Here is an 18498-nt window from a genome sequence, read left to right on the forward strand (position 1 = left end):
GTAGGCCGACAGCTCGACCACGGTGTCCCATACCACCATGTCCGGCTCATGAGTCTTAGCGGATCAAAGAACAATGGTTAATAGGATTTCATTGGTAAGTTCGGTACCCTAGATTCAAACAGTAGCGTCCATACATGGTGAACATACATCGGACAATCGGGTTACTTGACGAACTCGACTAGCACGAGCGCACGTTGGGTTGAACGACATAGACTGCGCAAACACTCCGCGTGGCCAAACTACTGCCGACAACTCTAATACGACTCGGGTTCGTCTAATCACGTCCTTCGTGGTGAAAGCACCCTCAGCCACGATCTCAAGGCCGATTACCGATTTCCTGGACTATTCATAGTCCCAAATACATTCCACTTCAACAGATATTCATATCAACAATTTAGGATAGTAATGGAACAACAACTCAAATCATGTGGTACATGAGCATTTAAAGAATATCAACTTAATATGGATTTTCACATAAGTAATACTTGAAATTAAATAACAAGGAATGTAACTTGCATGAAGGAAATCATACACATCAATAGGAGAGTTGAGAATCGCTTCTCAACGCCCGTACTAGGTTAATATATCACACTTTAGATCATTCAGACATTTCTACAAGCACTTAGATTACGTAATACAACATACATGACGTATGTTGAAATACACGCATTGGACAATTCCTTTTACCAAGGAGTTTTCACACATACATCTAGCATAAATACATGACAGTTAATCATGGCAATCACATGTTTATATTTTATACATATACGGTACTTCCTACATACATATAGAATACACAAATCTCAATATAACACATGCATATCAGGAACGCAAAATAAACATAACATTTGGTATGTGAAATCTCATCCATAGCAAGAATAAACCATTCACTGGCATTGAAAGCCTTGAAAACCATAACCTATACGATTAAAGTCCACACTTTAACCAGAAATAGAACACCGAACTGATTCAGACGAGATGTGTTCGTCAACGGCGACAAGATAACCTAAGGCAAGAATAGAAATGAGCTACAACAACACAAAGACTATTCTAAGCTCTAACACAGATTAGGGTTAGGTTAACTTACCCAAGGATGAACTCAGAATCGCCGAAATAACGATTCTAAAGTGATGGTTTAAGGATGAAGAAGAACAGGAAAGAATCTAAGATGATTCACCAACTTCTCTCTCACTTTCTCTCTCTTTTCCTCTCTCTTTCTTAGGTAGGGTTAGGAAATTCGTATGGAAAAGAGAGCTAGGGTTTTAAGGTCTATATATAGGCCTAACATTGATGAAAATAACCCTAGGGCCAAGGTATACTTAGGGTATAACCAAAACAGGCTTCTCTCGATCCTATGGAGCACTTCCGGTGGGCCTTTTACCACGAAAGGTCGGACTTAAGCTCACTGACCATGGATCTAGGTCAAGCTGAGTTTTCGTACCGACCGGATCTTCAGATCAGCCGTGGCGGACCACACTCAATTCAACGGTCACTGAATCTCGATCAGGTCCATAAGCACAAGGACATGCCTGGGCCACCTTCCCTGATCAGAGGGTGAAATTGGGTCAGAATCCAACGGTCAGATTGCTTAAAATCATCGCGCAAGCGATACGACTCAGATTTCATAAAATCTTATTTAATATCTCACCGTTCTCACACTCTTCATTCCGGACTCAATCAAATCGACCCAGAACATCATCTGGACTTGATTTTTGAGGTGATGGCCAAGTCCAACATGGTGACCAAAACAGCCTAAGATCATCGCTATCGGACTTTCGACGCGCGGTCCAGGTCCGATCCAGAACTTCTAAAAATTCCTAAGAGCAACTGGATTTAGCGATGAATCCCAGATTTTAGAGTAACCTAGCGCCAACTATTCTACAGATTTTGAGTCATGCAGATCCAATTTAAAGTGCTTGATGCAAATTTCACAAGCAATCAAGTTTAGCGCTAATTACCCCAATTAACTACTAAAGAGAAAGGAGGTAGTACTCGGGTCTTGACACAAAATTTTTCGGGTCATTACACGTTCATGAAGGGAATGGACGGTCCAAACCCATCTCACTCGTTCCTATGCACAGGCCCAAACCCCTATACAGTTTCGATCAGGGGACCCACGTGAGTGAAATGGACGGTTTCGATCGTCCGAAAAGTGGCCAAGGTGGCCCACTTTAAGGTTTGAAAATACTTGGTTTCAAATGTTTGAAAATGGTGGGAATCTGGTTGCTTTGCAAGATGGGTTCGGTCAAAGCTTGTTTGACCGACTCACCTTATCCAGTGCACGTCATGCATATTATTGGTGAGGTGTACACGCACTGTGCATGGCCCTGTAGGTGATGGTGGTGGCCCATCTATACCGTTCAATTGCTTCATGTGTCCCTCCTGGTCGTCTTGGTCCACTTTGGGCCAATGATGAGGCCCAGGTGGACCGTTACACACCTCTTGGGGCTATATTTGACCCATATAATGCGATCTGATGGTCAGATGGGTACGAGGTTTTGTTTCAATGGTGGAATAGACATTCGAGGGGTTCTGAGTGCCTGGTTGGCCATAATTTATTATGCTAAGGTGGCTAGCGGATGCACGGTGTCATTGTGACTTGGAATTTTTTGTTCATAACCTTGTTTTAATCTAAGGATTTTCTGAGTTTTACCTTCCGGCTGGTGTTGGGTTCGACTTAGCTCCTTTAGTTTTTGGTGGTCGGCTTTATCATTGAATGGGAGTCCCAACCTACACGTTCAAAGTTTAAGTTATTTTGTTTAATCATCTTTAATCCCTATAACCGGGGTCCTCAGGAGTAACACCCGTGTACCAGAGGTACGGGGTGTTACATAAATCCACCGGTTAATTCAGTGAGTACTTAATTAATTTTTGCTTAAAATTCTACAGAATATGGTCCTTACGGATTTCTGCCTGAGGTGGTACTCAGGTCTTTATACAAATTTTTCCAAGACGTTATAGGCAAGTATTGAAAGGTCTTTGGTAATTATTTATGGCATTGGATTGGTCATTCAACACCTCTTAAAAGGCAAGTATTGTTGGACAATTTTTAGTTGTGTGAACGTTGCAAGCACAAATATCGCAAACAGTTTCCTTAACCTTATCTTTCTTTAGTTCCATGGCCTTAAATTTCCTTATGAGATTAGACACTTTAGCATTGATATCATCATCCTCTTTCAGTAGGTATAATCCACCCCTCCTTTGATTGAGTGAGCCTAGAAGTGGTGCTTGATTTTGGGGAGGTGTCCCATGATTGTGCGTTTTCAGCAAGCCTGTCTAAGTAATCCCACACATCATCAACATTTTTATTCATGAATTCCCCATTGCACATTGTCTCGACCAATTGGTGCATGGAAGATGTCAGACCATAATAGAAAAAGTGTGTAATGCGCCACGTTTTAAAACGGTGTTGTGGGCATGAACTGACAAGATCCTTGAACCGCTCCCAACATTGGAAGAATGTTTCATCCTCCTTTTGGGTAAAGTTCATGATTGACTTTTTGAGGGTGTTCGTTTTATGATGTGGAAAAAATTTCTTTATCAACTCCCTTATCATGTCATTCCATGTGCCAATAGATCGGGGACATAGTGAATGCAACCACGTCTTAGCTTTCTCTTTCAAAGAAAAGGGAAATGGTTTCAGTCTGACCATGTCCTCAGACATGTTAGGAAAATATAAAGTGGCTATAATCTCGTCAAACTCTTTCAAGTGTAGATATGGACTTTCAGATTCAAGTCCATAGAATTTTGGAAGGAGTTGGATCACCCTTGGCTTAATATCCATATGTCCCATATTTTCTGGAGACCATTCCTTGGGAGCAATGTTGGTTTGATGTCCACATTGAATGGATAATGTTGGTTAAATGTCCGCATTATAACTCTCCCTAAGGCCCACTGATAGGCCCATAATTATGGTAAGTAGGCCGTCTAGGGCCATCTCCATTATACCTAGAGCCCATCTCTTTATACATGTTTAGTATAGATCCATGATTCATGATCATTCGCACCATATGTATGCCTGATGTGAGGAGTGACCGATCCTAGCATATACCTTTGGATAGACTGTTTATGGGCTCCCTGATAGGCGGAGTCGCCTCATATAAGTGCATGGTATATACAGGGCTGTTGCATGACTGATAGTGTGATTCATGCACTTACATTTGTGTGATTGTAGTTACTGTATGCCCTAGCCACATCAGGGCCATGGCCTCCACAGACACATCGTGGATGGCAGGATTGGAAACTGAAAATATTTGGTTCTAGCATACGGGCGCCATAGACGTCCTTAGGTGAAAATCCCTAAACCCGATGGTACTAGAGGATGACTCCAACGTCGAGACCGAGTGGATATATGAGCGCACGAGGGCCGAATACCAGGAGGCCACGTCTCCTACTGTGTCGTGGTCGGTTGGAAAGGAGTGTGGCCTTACTCACCCGAGGGTAGGGGGCAATACTAGGCTGAGTTTGACCAGCTCGCGAATGGGTCCGCTATCGACGTGCCAGATAGGTATTGGTAGACTATTGGCCAGGCAGATAGTGAGGTTTCTTATGCTCACTTGGACTGTGCGGCTAGGAGAGCGACAGTGCCATTTGGAGTGTATTGAACCCCGGTGATTATCCAGAATGAGAACTGTACTGATATATGATGAGGTTTGGCATGCTTGAGTTGCATCTTACATCGTATGGCTGTGTTATGGTCGATAGCATTTATCGCATAGCCTTAGTACGGCTGATTGCATTCATGTGCTCATCACCATGATTCTGCATTTCTCTGACCCTGCATTCTGAGTACGCTTATATTGCGCACATACTTACACCACCCTCTAAGCTTTCTATAAGCTATGCATGATTGATGCATGTAGGTGACGCCAGGACGCAGCCATAGTCACGCCGCAGTTAGAGCGTGCAACCGAGCTTTGGAGTTTCTATCTTTTGCACTACATTGTATTTTCCCTTTCTGTTGTATTGTACAAAAAGTTTTTGATCATAGTGGATTTTGTGGTGGTGTTCTTGTGGTTATTGTTTGTGGGTTATGCTTTTTGTTATACTCATTATGATTCAGACTGATGATTTGAAACCCTCCTTGTAGTCTCCCAGGATCGGAACCTGGTGAATGGGTGCCGGGGTTCGAGAATGGGGTTCTACGGAGGCTGTCGACGCCGGATTCGGCGATTGGAAATTTTATGAGCCCGGTTTTCAAGTTCGGGGCGTGACACCAATAGATCGGAGACATAGTGAATGCAACCACGTCTTAGCTTTCTCTTTCAAAGAAAAGGGAAATGGTTTCAGTCTGACCATGTCCTCAGAGACGTTAGGAAAATATAAAGTGGCTATAATCTCGTCAAACTCTTTCAAGTGTAGATATGGACTTTCAGATTCAAGTCCATAGAATTTTGGAAGGAGTTGGATCACCCTTGGCTTAATATCCATATGTCCCATATTTTCTGAAAAAACCATGCATGAGGGCGTGCTCGCCCCCACCGGTTGTAAATAGTCTCACAAAGTACGAGGCAGGGGTGCTTGATGCACCTCATTCTCATCCTAGACTTCCTCAACCCGAGGTTGAGGTTGTCTTCTTGGTTGATTGACCGGTTGATTGGCAGCCATCACTTCAATTGACTCTGAGGATCTCGAGTGGTGTCTAATCCTGTGATGGATAGATAACCCCTCAACCAATCCTCCTTCACTCAAAAGACGTCGAGTGTTGTCACGGACCCACTTGGGCATGAAACACTCTCAGCCCTCAATTTCAGATTCCAACCTAAACATAAAAGAAAGAAGGAAAATAGAAATCTAGAAATAGAAAGAGAGAGGGAATTAAAGGAAATTACTAAATTAGAAGTTCCTAAATTAAGATCCTGCAGAACAAAACAAAAAAAATCAGTTTCTAAAAACAGAAATTCTAAAATTAGAAAGTTTCTAAAAACAGAAATAGAAAGATGAGTTAGTTTCTTAAAAAAAAAAAAAAATCCTAGAATTAGAAAGTTTCTAAACTAAAACTAGAAAGAAGATCTAAGAAAAACAGAAAAGGAAAGTTTCGATAAAAATTAGTTTTTAAAAAAAAATTAGGAAAGTTTCTAAATCTAGAAATAGAATGTTAAGTTAGTTGCTAAAATAATTTAGAAAACCCTAACCCTAAAAATAGAAAATAGAAAAAACCTAATCTTAAACTAATTCTAAAACTAGTTAATCTCAGAAAAACGCAATGTTAATCCCTGACAATAGCGCTAAAAACTTGTTCACAACCCTAAGTGTAGGGTCGCGATGCAGTAATAATCTCGGTGAGACAGAGGTCGAATCCACAGGGACTAATCTCGTGAGTATTCTAAAAGCAACTAGAAGAAGAACTAGAAAAATATGAAAACATAAATCTGGAAGTATAAAGAGTAATTATGAGAGATTTAATGAAAAACTTAAGAAATTCAAAGGTGGGAACTAGGGTTTCCAAGGATCCACTTATAGAGATCAGGGAGCCCTCTTACCTAATTCAAGTCACACGATTGGAATTGGAGTCCTATCCTATCTAATTAGAAGATATATAATTAAGATCAATCTGAACTTTCATTGATCTAATTCTCAATGGAGGAGAATTGTGATAATTGGAAGAGATTCCATTACCAAACCATGCCCATGAGATGATGGCTAACAACAGGATTTACCAATCCCACAATCTCAAAATCAGGAAAAGAAGATACTCAAAGTTATTACAGATCTACTATAATTTGAGTCATAATAAACCATTAAGAACTGAAAGTATTCCTTTAAAATCAAACTAGAATCAAAGAAGGTTCAACATAAATATGAATCAAAGTAATAGAAACATCCCATCATATTATAAGCTTCACTTCTTAGCCCTAACTAAGAGGTTTAGCCAACCATGGATATGATTGAACTAAAATCTCTTAAGAAAAGCATAAAAACAAATAAGGAAAAGGAAGAAAAAATCTTAGCAACGGCTTCTCCATACTTTTGCTCTACTCCTCAAATCGTAGAAGATGCCTAGGAGCATCCTAGAGACCCCTATTTATAGTTTTGCAACTCAAACTTTCGCACCGAGTTGGAAAAATACGAAAACCGCCTCAAATTTACGCAGTCCGTGTGCTGTCCGCATAACCTTAGACGAGTTGAGGAAATCCTTTGACTGGTCGAGGGCACCTTCGATTGGTTGAGGGTTTCCTTCAAGTGGTCGAGGATGACTGGAATATAGAGAATTTTGTCACTAGAGTTCGAGTTGAGGAATCTTCGACTAGTCGAGCAGGAGCCTTCGACTGGTCGAGGATGGGCTTAGACTAGTCGAAGGATGCATATTTTTAGGGTTCCTTTTCTTCACTTCAAGTCTTCAATGCTCTTCATTCTTCACTTGGTTTTCTTAAATCTTTGGCATGTGAATTCTTCATTCTTAGTCTCATAAGATCCATCGTAGGCTTTGGTGATTCTTGAGTGTTAAATCGATGCTTTTAGCATCCTTTTCAATCCAAGCTCTTAAATTCACCTTGCAACATAAACATGATTAAAATAGAATATTAAACATTATCATGTTCATAAAACCAAGTAATAAATGGGGGATAATATGTAATATTTGACCCTCAACAACCATCTTCCTATTGTTTTACTTGTAAACCAAGAAAGTAATTCAATTCTCCAACCAAACTCATTTCAAACTTAGATTTCATCACATTTGCAAACTCAATGGACAAGTTAGTGCTTGTAGATCCATAAATAATATCATCAATGTAGATTTGTACAATCAATATATGTTCATTATATTTTTTGACAAATAATATTTTATTAATGCTTCCCATGATAAAGTTGTGATTAAGTAAGAATTTAGTCAACTTTTCATACCATGCCCTAGGAGCTTGTTTTAAACCATAAAGTGCTTTTTTAAGACGATATACATGATCTAAAAATTTAGGGTCTTCAAAACCCGTAGGTTGTTCAACATATACTTCTTCATGTAAATCACCATTTAAAAATGCACTTTTAACATCCATTTGATATATTTTGAATTTTTTATAACAAACAATAGAAATAAATAATCTAATGGATTCAAGATGTGTAACTGGTGTGAAGGTTTCATCATAGTCAATTCCTTCTATCTGGGTGTAGCCTTGTACAACCATTCTATCACGCCCCAAACTCGAAAACTGGGCTCACAAAATTCTTAATCGCCAAATCCGGTGCCGACAGCCTCCGTAGTACCCTATTCTCAGCTCCCAGTGCGCATATACTAGGTTTCGATCCTGGGGTCTTACAAGGAGAATTTTTCAACGTACATTTTTCTCATAAGAAGCATAACCACAAGTTTACCAAAATCGCAAAAGCAACATCATCATCACATATCCACTAATATAATCATTTGAATACAATGCTGAAAGAGAAATACATGTATCGAAAATCAAAGCTCCAGAGGTCCGCTGCATGCTCCAAGCTCAACGCTGTTGCAACGTAACGCCACCTGCACGCATCTATCATGCATAAGCTTATAGAATGCTTAGTGGGTGGTGAAAGTGTGCGCATAAGGTAAGTGTCAAGTAAGCAATATCAGACTAATCAGAGTAAGTGAAAATACTGATAAGCCCATAAATCATACAATATCAGAATTACTGGCAAGATTATAAATCATACGATATCAGAGTAATGCGAAAGCATGTTGATAGGACTATAAATACCATCAGCCTTATCCAGGCTATGCGATGAAAAAATATAATAAAAATAATATCATATACTGATGAAGCAATATAGATCAGCTATGTAATGCGGGGACAGTAAGCCAAATATTAGATGCTGATGATGCAATGCAATATACGGTGCGAATGAAATGACCAGGATGGAGTGAAGTCGTGATGATAGTACGTAGTATCGCAGGCTTTGGGGTCCATCATAAGGGACTTCTATCCAAACCAGTCACATGCCTAAATTTGGATAGCCAGACTCAATGTAGTAGACTCCTGATCTTAGGTTAGTCGCGCGCCAAACCGAAATCCTGGCCATGCAAAGGTACACAACAATTAGTTACACACCACCAGCTCGAGTGGATAGTGAATGAATGAATGAATGAGTATGCAACTCCTACTCGATAAGTCCACATATTAGTACGATTCCTTTCTAGGATCATCACCGGGGTCTAGTACACTCTACATGCAAATCTCCGCCCATTGACGCGCGATCATGCCAGTGGAAGAGACCTCACTATTCGCCTGGACAATAGTTAGCCAATATCTACCTGGCATGTTGATAGCAGACCCATTCACGATTTGCTCAAACTCAGCCTAGCTATGTCCCCTACGCTCGGGTAGGTAAGGCCACACCCCCTCCCAACCGACCACGACACAATGGGAGATGCGGCATCCTGGTATTCAGTACTCGGGCGCTCATGTATCCACTCGGTCTCGACGTTGTGGCGTCTCCTAGGCTCGGAGGTTTAGGGACTTTCATCCACAGACATCTAAAGTACCCAGACGCTCGAACCAAACATTTCGGTGTCCCATCTGGCCATCCACGACATGCCTGTGGAGGTCACAGCCCTGATGTCGCTAGAGTGTATAGTAATCACACTCACACAATGCAAGATGCATGAGTCATGTAGTCTAATCATGCATCAATCCTGTGCATACCGTACGCTCATGTGGGATAACTCCACCTATCAGAGAGTCTCATAAACCATCTGTACTATGACATATGCAAGGGTTAATCATATCTCAAAATTAAATGAACATGCAGATGATGCGTATAGGCAGTATCATGATGCTATGTTGTCACATACTCATAATCGGTATCCATAACCGGCATCAACAATCGACCTTGACAATGTAGACATTTAACCAACATTGCCCCCAAGGAAAGGCCCACGTAGAGCCTAACATATAGTGGACCCATAGCCTCACACAAAGGCCAAATACACAACACCATAGGCCTCACTCAAGAGCTTAATACACATCACGATGGGCCTTTCACATGGGCCTAACATACATCACAACGGGCTCCATCGCCTGGCCCTCAAATGCATCACAATGGGCCTCATCACATAGGCCTCATATACATCATATTAGGCCTTAAACACGGGCTGCATATACATCACATAAGTCTCGATAATCAACGTTGGCATTCAAAATCGGCCTCGATAATCGAAATTGACCTCAACAATCAGAATCGATAATCGAAATCGGCCTCGATACTTGGCCTCGACAATCGGAATCGGCCTCGATACTCTGCCTCGAATTTCAGAACTGGCCTATACAACTGGCCTCGACAATCGGAATTGGCCCTGATACTCGGCCTTGACAAACGGAATCGGCCCCAATACTCGACCTTGAAAATCGAAATTGGCCTATACAATCGGCCTCGACAAATTAGAATCGGCCTTAACAATCGAAATCAGCCTATACAATCGGCCTCGACAATCGGAATCGGCCTTGATACTTGGACTCGACAATCAGAATCGGCCTATACAATCGGAATCGGCCTCGATACTTGACCTCGACAATCGGAATCGGCCTCGACAAGTAGAATTGACCTCGATACTCGGCCTCGATAATCGGAATTGGCCTCGACAATTGAAATCGCCCTATACAATCAGCCTCGGCAATCAGAATCGGCCTCAACAATCGGAATCGGCCTATACAATTGACCTCGACAAATCGAAATTGGCCTTGATACTTGGCCTCGACAATCAGAATCGACCTATACAATCGGCCTCGACAAGTCGGAATCCGCCTCGACAATCGGAATCAGCCTATATAATAGGCCTCGACAAGTTGAAATTGGCCTCGACAATCGGAATCGGCTTATACAATCGGCCTCAACAAATTAGAATCGGCCTTGATACTTGGCCTCGACAATCGGAATCGGCCTCAACAATTCGGCATATAAATAAGGCGGGGTCCATCGATGAACAGCCGATTAACCATAATGTAAAGATCGGCCCTCTGCCGTGGTTATATCAAATCCGATAGCACGGAGCCATCCGTCTATGGTGGATGGGGCCCACTGATTAGGGTTAACCCACTAAGAGAATGATGAGAATGGGCCTAACAAGGCCTAAGGGAAGGTCACAATGTGGACATCCAACCACCATTGCCCATCAATGTGGACATCTAACCAACATTGCTCCCAAGGAGTGGCCCACATAGAGCCAAACATAAAGTGGGCCTATAGCCACACATGCAAGTGCCTAACATATATCACAAGGGGCCGACCACACAGGCTTCATATACTTCACATCGGGCCTCACTCATGGGCCCAATATACATTGCAACGGGCCTCTGACACGGGCCTAATATACATCACAAAGGGCCACATCACATGGGCCTTATATAGTACATCGGGCCTCATCATATGGGTCTTATATACAACACATCGAGCCTCATACACGTCACAATGGGCCGAATCACGGTGGGCCACATACATCACAATGGGCCGCACTAATGGGCCTCATACACATCAAGTGAGCTACATTAATGGGCCACACTAATATATCAAGGTGGGCTTCAGGGATGGGCCACAAATATATCAAGGTGGGCCATAAAAACATCATATTGGGCCCCGACAAAGGCCACAGATACATAACAGGTGGGCCCTGCTCATGGGCCCTCAAACACACCACATGGGCCATATAAGTATCAAGTGGGCCGCATTACATGGGCCTCATATACAACACGTCGAGCCTCATGGACGGGCTACAAATTCATCGAGGTAGGCCTCATGGATGGGTCATAAATATATCAAGGCAGGCCTCATGGACGGCCACAAATATATCAAGGTGGGCCTCATGGACGGCCATAAATACATCAAGGCGGGCCTCATGGATGGCCACAAATATATCAAGGTGGGCCTCATCATATGGGCCGCACCAAAAATCATTTCAATAGTTGTAGGTGTAACATGTGTATCACTTCATACATGGCCCACGTATGATGATCAGCACTATCCAAACATTCTCCAAGTAAATCAGTACCGTCTAAACATTATCCATGTAAATCGGCGCCATCCAAACATTGTCTATGTAAATCAGCGCCGTCCAAACATTGTCTATGCAAATCAGCGCCATCTAAACATTGTCTATGTCAATTAACACCATCCAAACATTGTCCAGCACTGTCCAAACATGTTCCAGCACTGTCCAGCAATATTTGGATGGTGTGGATTAAATTATAAATCATGGTGTAGCCACGTCAAAATGGATGGGCAGTGGATATACAAAACACACTTGAAGGTGGGCCCCACCTCCACACTCGTTGATGTAAAAACATCAGTTATACAGCTGAGTGCGGTACACTAGCCAACCCATTTCCAACAAGTGGGTCCCATGGAACTAGCTGAAGTCAATGCAGCAACCTTACTGTTGGGATCCACCGTCCCTCCAACAGACGTCTTGAATACGGAACACATGCATCAATGTGGGCCCCACCTCCACACGTGTAGCACGTGTGAAGTGGGTCCCACGGCTGCCAAAAAAATAGATGGACAGTTTGATATAACTCAAATCGCATGATGGGGTACTGTATGATGGGGTTCACAACATTTGCTGACGGTGTGGATTAAATCCATATATCTAGTGGGCTCCACCTCACACGTGCCACACGTGTGAGGTGGGTCCCCACGCCCTATGAATGGACGACATTGATGAAACCCTTACATCAGGGTGTGTTCCACTATCTAGTTGCTGGACGGTGGATACAACACATATTACTGTGGTTCCCACAACACTGTCCAAGGACGGCATACATCTGGTGGATCCACACGTGCGGCCCACCAGCTTGTACCAAGCTGATATTTATGTTTTCATTTCATCCAGGCCAGTGGATGGACAGCCTAGATGATACACGGATGTTAGGTGGGTCCCATGTGGTGGCCCACCAAAGCTTTGGATCAACTTGATATTTATGATTTTCCTTCATCCAGATTGGGCAGTGGGGCTGGCCCAATGGCTGGACGGTCTAAATCAGCCTTGCATGCACCTAATAGGTGGGCCACATCAAACAATCAAAAAGAGAGAGAGAGAGAAGGAAAGAGAGAGAGAGAGAGATCGGTGAGAAAGGGAGGGACCCCGCCACTATGGGCCCTCCTTATACAATGCATACACCATGATGGGTCCCACAACAAGTGGTCCCTAAACAAAATGAAATCCAAAGGTCGATCACCCACCGTTCTTGCTTCTTCTAGGCTCCATGGACTCCTTAGCTCCTTGTCTTCAACTTTAATGGAGGAAGATGAGGATTGGATGGCTAAGATGGAAGATTGAGTGGTAGGGAGTGGACCACACAAAGCTTCTCTCATGGAGCTCTCTTGCTTGGACGTTGGATGCTCCCTTAGTGCTTGGGATGGAGTGAGAAAATGAGAGAGAGGATGAGTTGTTGTAAGGGAGATGGGATGGAGGGTATGGTTTCTTTTGACTTTTAGTAAGAAGGGAATGGTTAGGCATAGGTGTTATTGACTTGGTGAAGAGAGGGGTATGGGTGAGTGATGGCTTGTGATGGGATGTACTTGATTTGTACATTGATTAATTGATGTGACGTGTCATAGAGATTCTCTCAAAATTCGCAACATGCGATGTTTTCCTCGAACTGAACGTAGGCCCACATCTCTTGGCCTGGGTATCTGTTCGGTATGCAAGACGCGGCGTTGGAACCGTGGCAACGACGTGGTCGTAAGGATATAAGTCTCGTGTCGAGCCGACTCTGCTATACAGGACACGACTCAGGATCACGTGCAAACATTGATAACAGATCGTGAGTCATCGACATTCGACCATGAGGACCGCGGGAATATACAGAACAATACAGACTAGGATACGGGCCTCATACGTGCCTTGTTTCTAATGATATTTCCTATTTCATCAGATTTGTTCTTGAAAATCCATTTGGTTCCAATTATATGTTTATCAGATGGTCTAGGAACCAAATACCGAATATCATTTCTAACAAATTGATTTAATCTTCTTGCATGGCCATTATCCAATTTTCATCGGCAAGTGTTTCTTTTACATTAGCCGGTTCAATTTGAGAAGTGAAGCAAATGTAGTTACAGATATTCTCTAACTATTTTCCTATCTGAACACCAATACGAGGGTTACCTAATATCTGATTAGTCGGATGGTCTTTGACTGATCTTAATTCAGCATTATCTGGATTAAATGAAGATTCAGGTTTCTCGATAAAGTTGACTTCATCATCATCTTGACTTAGTGAGGGTGTGATCAAGTGATAATTAATTATAACGTTAATAGATTCCTGGATCACTCCTGTTCTTTTGTTAAGAAAATGATATGCTCGACTATTCAGAGCATAAGCCAAGAATATTCCCTCATCACTCTTGGCTTCAAACTTTTCAAAATTTTCCCGGTCACGTAATATGAAACATTTACTTCCAAAAATTTATAAGTATTTGACAGTTAGTTTCTCATTGAACCATAACTCACAGGCTATTTTATCTTTTGATTTTTTAACATACACAATTTATAATGTAGCATGCAATATTAACAACTTCAGCCCATAAGTTTTTTGGTAAGTTCATGCTATTTAGCATAACATTGACCATTTCTTGTAGCACTCTGTTCTTGCTTTTAACAACCCCATTCTGTTGAGGTGTTTTAGGAGCAGAGAACTCATGTGATATACCATGGTCTATACAATACTTCTCAAAATTTCTATTTTCAAACTCAATACCATGATCACTCCTGATCTTGATTACATGTATTTCTTTTTCAGTTTGAATTCATTTTATAATTCTTTTGACTTCGTCGAGAGTCTCAGATTTCTCTCTTAAAAGGGCTACCCATGTATATTTGGTAAAATCATCAACGATAACCAGAAAATACTTCTTTCCACCTCTACTCTCCATTCTTGTTGGTCCAACCAAATCTGTATGGAGCAGTTCAAGAGGTTAGGTTGTGGCTAAAGTGTCATGGCCCAAACTCAGAAACCGGGTTCACAAAATTCCCGATCACCGAATTTGGTGCCGACAGCTTCCGCAGTACCCCATTCTTAGCTTTCAACGTCCATACGCCAGAATTTTGATCTTAGGATCCTACAAGGAGGATTTTTAAAGTACATTTGTTTCATAACAAGCATAACCACAAGTTACCCAAATCACAAAGGCAACATCATCATCACATATCCACTAATATAAACATTTGAATACAGTGTTGAAAGGAAAATACACATGTCAAAAATCAAAGCTCCAAAAGTCTGCTACACGCTCTAAGCTCAATGCTGCTGTAACCTAACATCACCTGCATGCATCTATCATGCATAAGCTTATAGAAAGCTTAAAGGGTGGTGAAAGTGTATGCACAAGATAAGTGTCAAGTATTCAATACAATGCCATAATCATATAATGTTGGAAATAAGCGGAAATACTGACAAGATCATGAATCATAAGGTATCAGAGTAAGCAGAAATATACTGGTAAGTCCATGAGTGCTATCAGCCGTACCAAGGCTATATGATGTAAGGCATGAATGCTAACGGCCATATCAAGGCCATGCAATGCAAAAACATAATAAGCCAATATCAAATGCCAAGGATGCAATGCAATATGTGGTGTGAATGGAATGACCAAGCTGGAGTGTGAAGTTGGAATGATGGTATGTAGTATCACAAGCTATGGAGTTTATCACAAAGGACTTTTATCCAAACCAGTCCCATACCTAAATTTGGATAGTCATACTCAATGTGGTAGACTCCTGATCTCAGGTTAGTCACGCACCCAATTAAAATCCTAGTCATGCGAAGGTACACAACAATTAGTTGTGCACCACCAGCCTAAGTGGATAGTGAATGAAATGAATGCATGAGTATGAAACTCCTACTCAATAAGTCCACATATCAGTACGGTTCCTCTCTAAAAAATCACCGGGGTCTAGTACACTCCAAACTAGATTGCTACCCCATCGCGCGCAACAAGGTGAGTGGAAGAGACCTCACTATCCACCTGCCAATATCGGGCCCGGCTCGTCGATAGCAGACCCATTCCTCATGCTGGTCAAACTCAGCCTAGCTTTGCCCCCTCCTTTGGGACAGGTAAGGTTGCACCCCCTTCCAACCGACCACGACATAGTAGGAGACGCGGTCTAACGGTATACGGCCCTCATGCACTCATGCATCCACTCAATTTAGACGTTGGAGCAACCTCTGGAACCAATAGGGTTTAGGGAATTTCACCCAGGGATATCTATAACACCCCATGTAAAACAGATTTCTAGTGTCCTATCTGGCCATCCATGATATACCCATGAAGGCTACGGCCCTGATGCCGCTAGGGTGTATTGTGGTCATGTCACACAAATGCGAGATGCATGAGTCACACAATCCAATCATGCATCAATCCTGCACATACCGTGCGCTCATGTGGGGGCAACAACGCCGATCAGAGAGTCTCATGAACAACCTGCCATATGTAATGGCTAACCATATCTCATAATCGAACATGAAAATGATACGTATGGGCATGTATCATGATGTTATGCTGTCACTTACTCATAACCGTCATCGGATGATATACTCGTAATTGGTATCGATAATTAGCCTCGACAATTGGCCTCAACAATCGAAATCAGCCTTGATAATCGGGCTTGACAAATCAGAATCGGCCTCAACAATCAGAATCAGCCTTGACAATCAGAATCGACCTTGATAATCGGCCTCGACAATCAGAATCGACCTCAATAATCGGCCTCAATAATCAGAATCGGCCTCAACAATCAGAATCAGCTTCGATAATAAAAATCAGCCTCGATAATCAGAATTGGCCTCAATAATCGGCCTCAACAATCAGAATCAGCCTTGATCTCGATGAGAATGGGCTTAACAAAGCCTAAGGGAAGGTCACAATGTGGACATTTAACCACCATTGCCCATCAATTTGAACATTTAACCAACATTGCTCCCAAGGAGTGGCCCACATAGAGCCAAACGTATAGTGGGCCCATGACCTCACACAATGGCCTAATATACATCACCATGGGCCTCTCTCAAGGGCCTAATACATATCATGATGGGTCTCACTTATGGGCTACATATGCATCACATTGGGCCTCGCTCAAATTGGTCGCAATACATCATGTTGGGCCTCCGCAAATAAAGCAAGTTGTGCCTCTGTCACGGGCCTAATATACATCATAAAGGGCCACATCCCATGGGCCTCAAATACATCCCAATGGGCCTTGACCCATGGGCCCCAAATACATCTCAATGGGCCTCAACCCATGGGCCCCGAATACATCACAATGGGCCTAAACCCATGGGCTCCGAATACATCACAATGGGCTTCTTAAATATAACAAGTGGGTCGCATTACTTGGGCCACACCATCTACACCGTTCATCCATTTTTAGATTTCATTTTAGAGCATTACCCAAAAATATGAATCATATCAAAAGATCATCTGGATCATACCACAACTAGAAGTGGAGGTAATGATTTCCACAAATTAAAACCCACGGGGCCCATCATAACGTTTATTTTCCATCCAATCTGTTCATAAGGTCACAAAGGCCTGATTTAAGGGAAAAACAAATTAGATATTGATCCAGAACTTCCGTGACCACAAAACAGTTTCAATGGTGGATGTTTAACCCTTCACTGATTTTGTAATGTGGTCCACTCGACAGATGGACGACGTAGATTACATATACATCATGGTACACCCCACGTAGTCTGGATTGCCTGGATCATGCAACACATCATCACGTGGTCCCACTTGCATGGTGAGGATTTACAGTTAGATATAACACACACCTCATGTCCAAACCATAGAACTTGCCGACGTAACAGCAACAACCACGTCGTTGGGTGGTCCCTACCATCCAGATGGACGGTTGGGATATACAACACATATATCATAGTAGGCCCCACCATCCAGGACATCTGGACGGCAAGGATAAATCACGCCCATCTGGTGGGTACCACGTGTGGCCCACCAGAGAGAGATATATGATATAAATTTATATATACATACATATATATATATATATATATATTATTTTAATACATGTGATGGTTTCAAATGGCCAGACCTGGCCATCCAATAGACGGACGATCTGGATATAGAACGATTGCCTAAGGTGGGTCCCACTGTCCAAGGCCTGGACAGTGTGGATACCACATGTATGGCCTAGCTCCACCGTCTAGAAATGCTGAACGGTGTGGATATAGATACATCAAGGTGGTTGCCACTGTCCACTGTCTGGACGGTGCATAGACCCACACATCATGGTGGTGTCCACCTTCTAGATCATTAGACGGTGGAGATAAGACACATCTCAGTGGGTCACACCGTCCCACACAGTGGACGGTGTGGATGGAGGCATACATCATGGTGGGTCCCACGTGGGACCCACATAATATAATATAATATTATTAAATAATATATATAATATACATACATACATATATATATATTATATTATAAGGTATAACGTCCAGGCCATCAGACGTTGTCTGGCTAGGATGGATGAAAAAAAACGTACATCATGGTGGGTCCCATGTACTTGTGACT

The 18498-nt window shown here is 42.3% G+C and overlaps 1 non-coding gene across 1 annotated transcript; it reads left to right on the forward strand.

The window, feature by feature from the left end:
* Positions 1 to 3401: 3401 nt before the first annotated feature.
* On the forward strand, positions 3402 to 3508 carry LOC131226499 (small nucleolar RNA R71). Its single transcript, XR_009161877.1, has one exon. It is a non-coding gene; the product is annotated as a small nucleolar RNA R71 (small nucleolar RNA).
* The last annotated feature ends 14990 nt before the right edge of the window (positions 3509 to 18498 follow it).

The sequence above is a fragment of the Magnolia sinica genome, chromosome 14 (genome assembly GCF_029962835.1).
Source record: "Magnolia sinica isolate HGM2019 chromosome 14, MsV1, whole genome shotgun sequence".
Taxonomy (NCBI): Eukaryota; Viridiplantae; Streptophyta; class Magnoliopsida; order Magnoliales; family Magnoliaceae; genus Magnolia; species Magnolia sinica.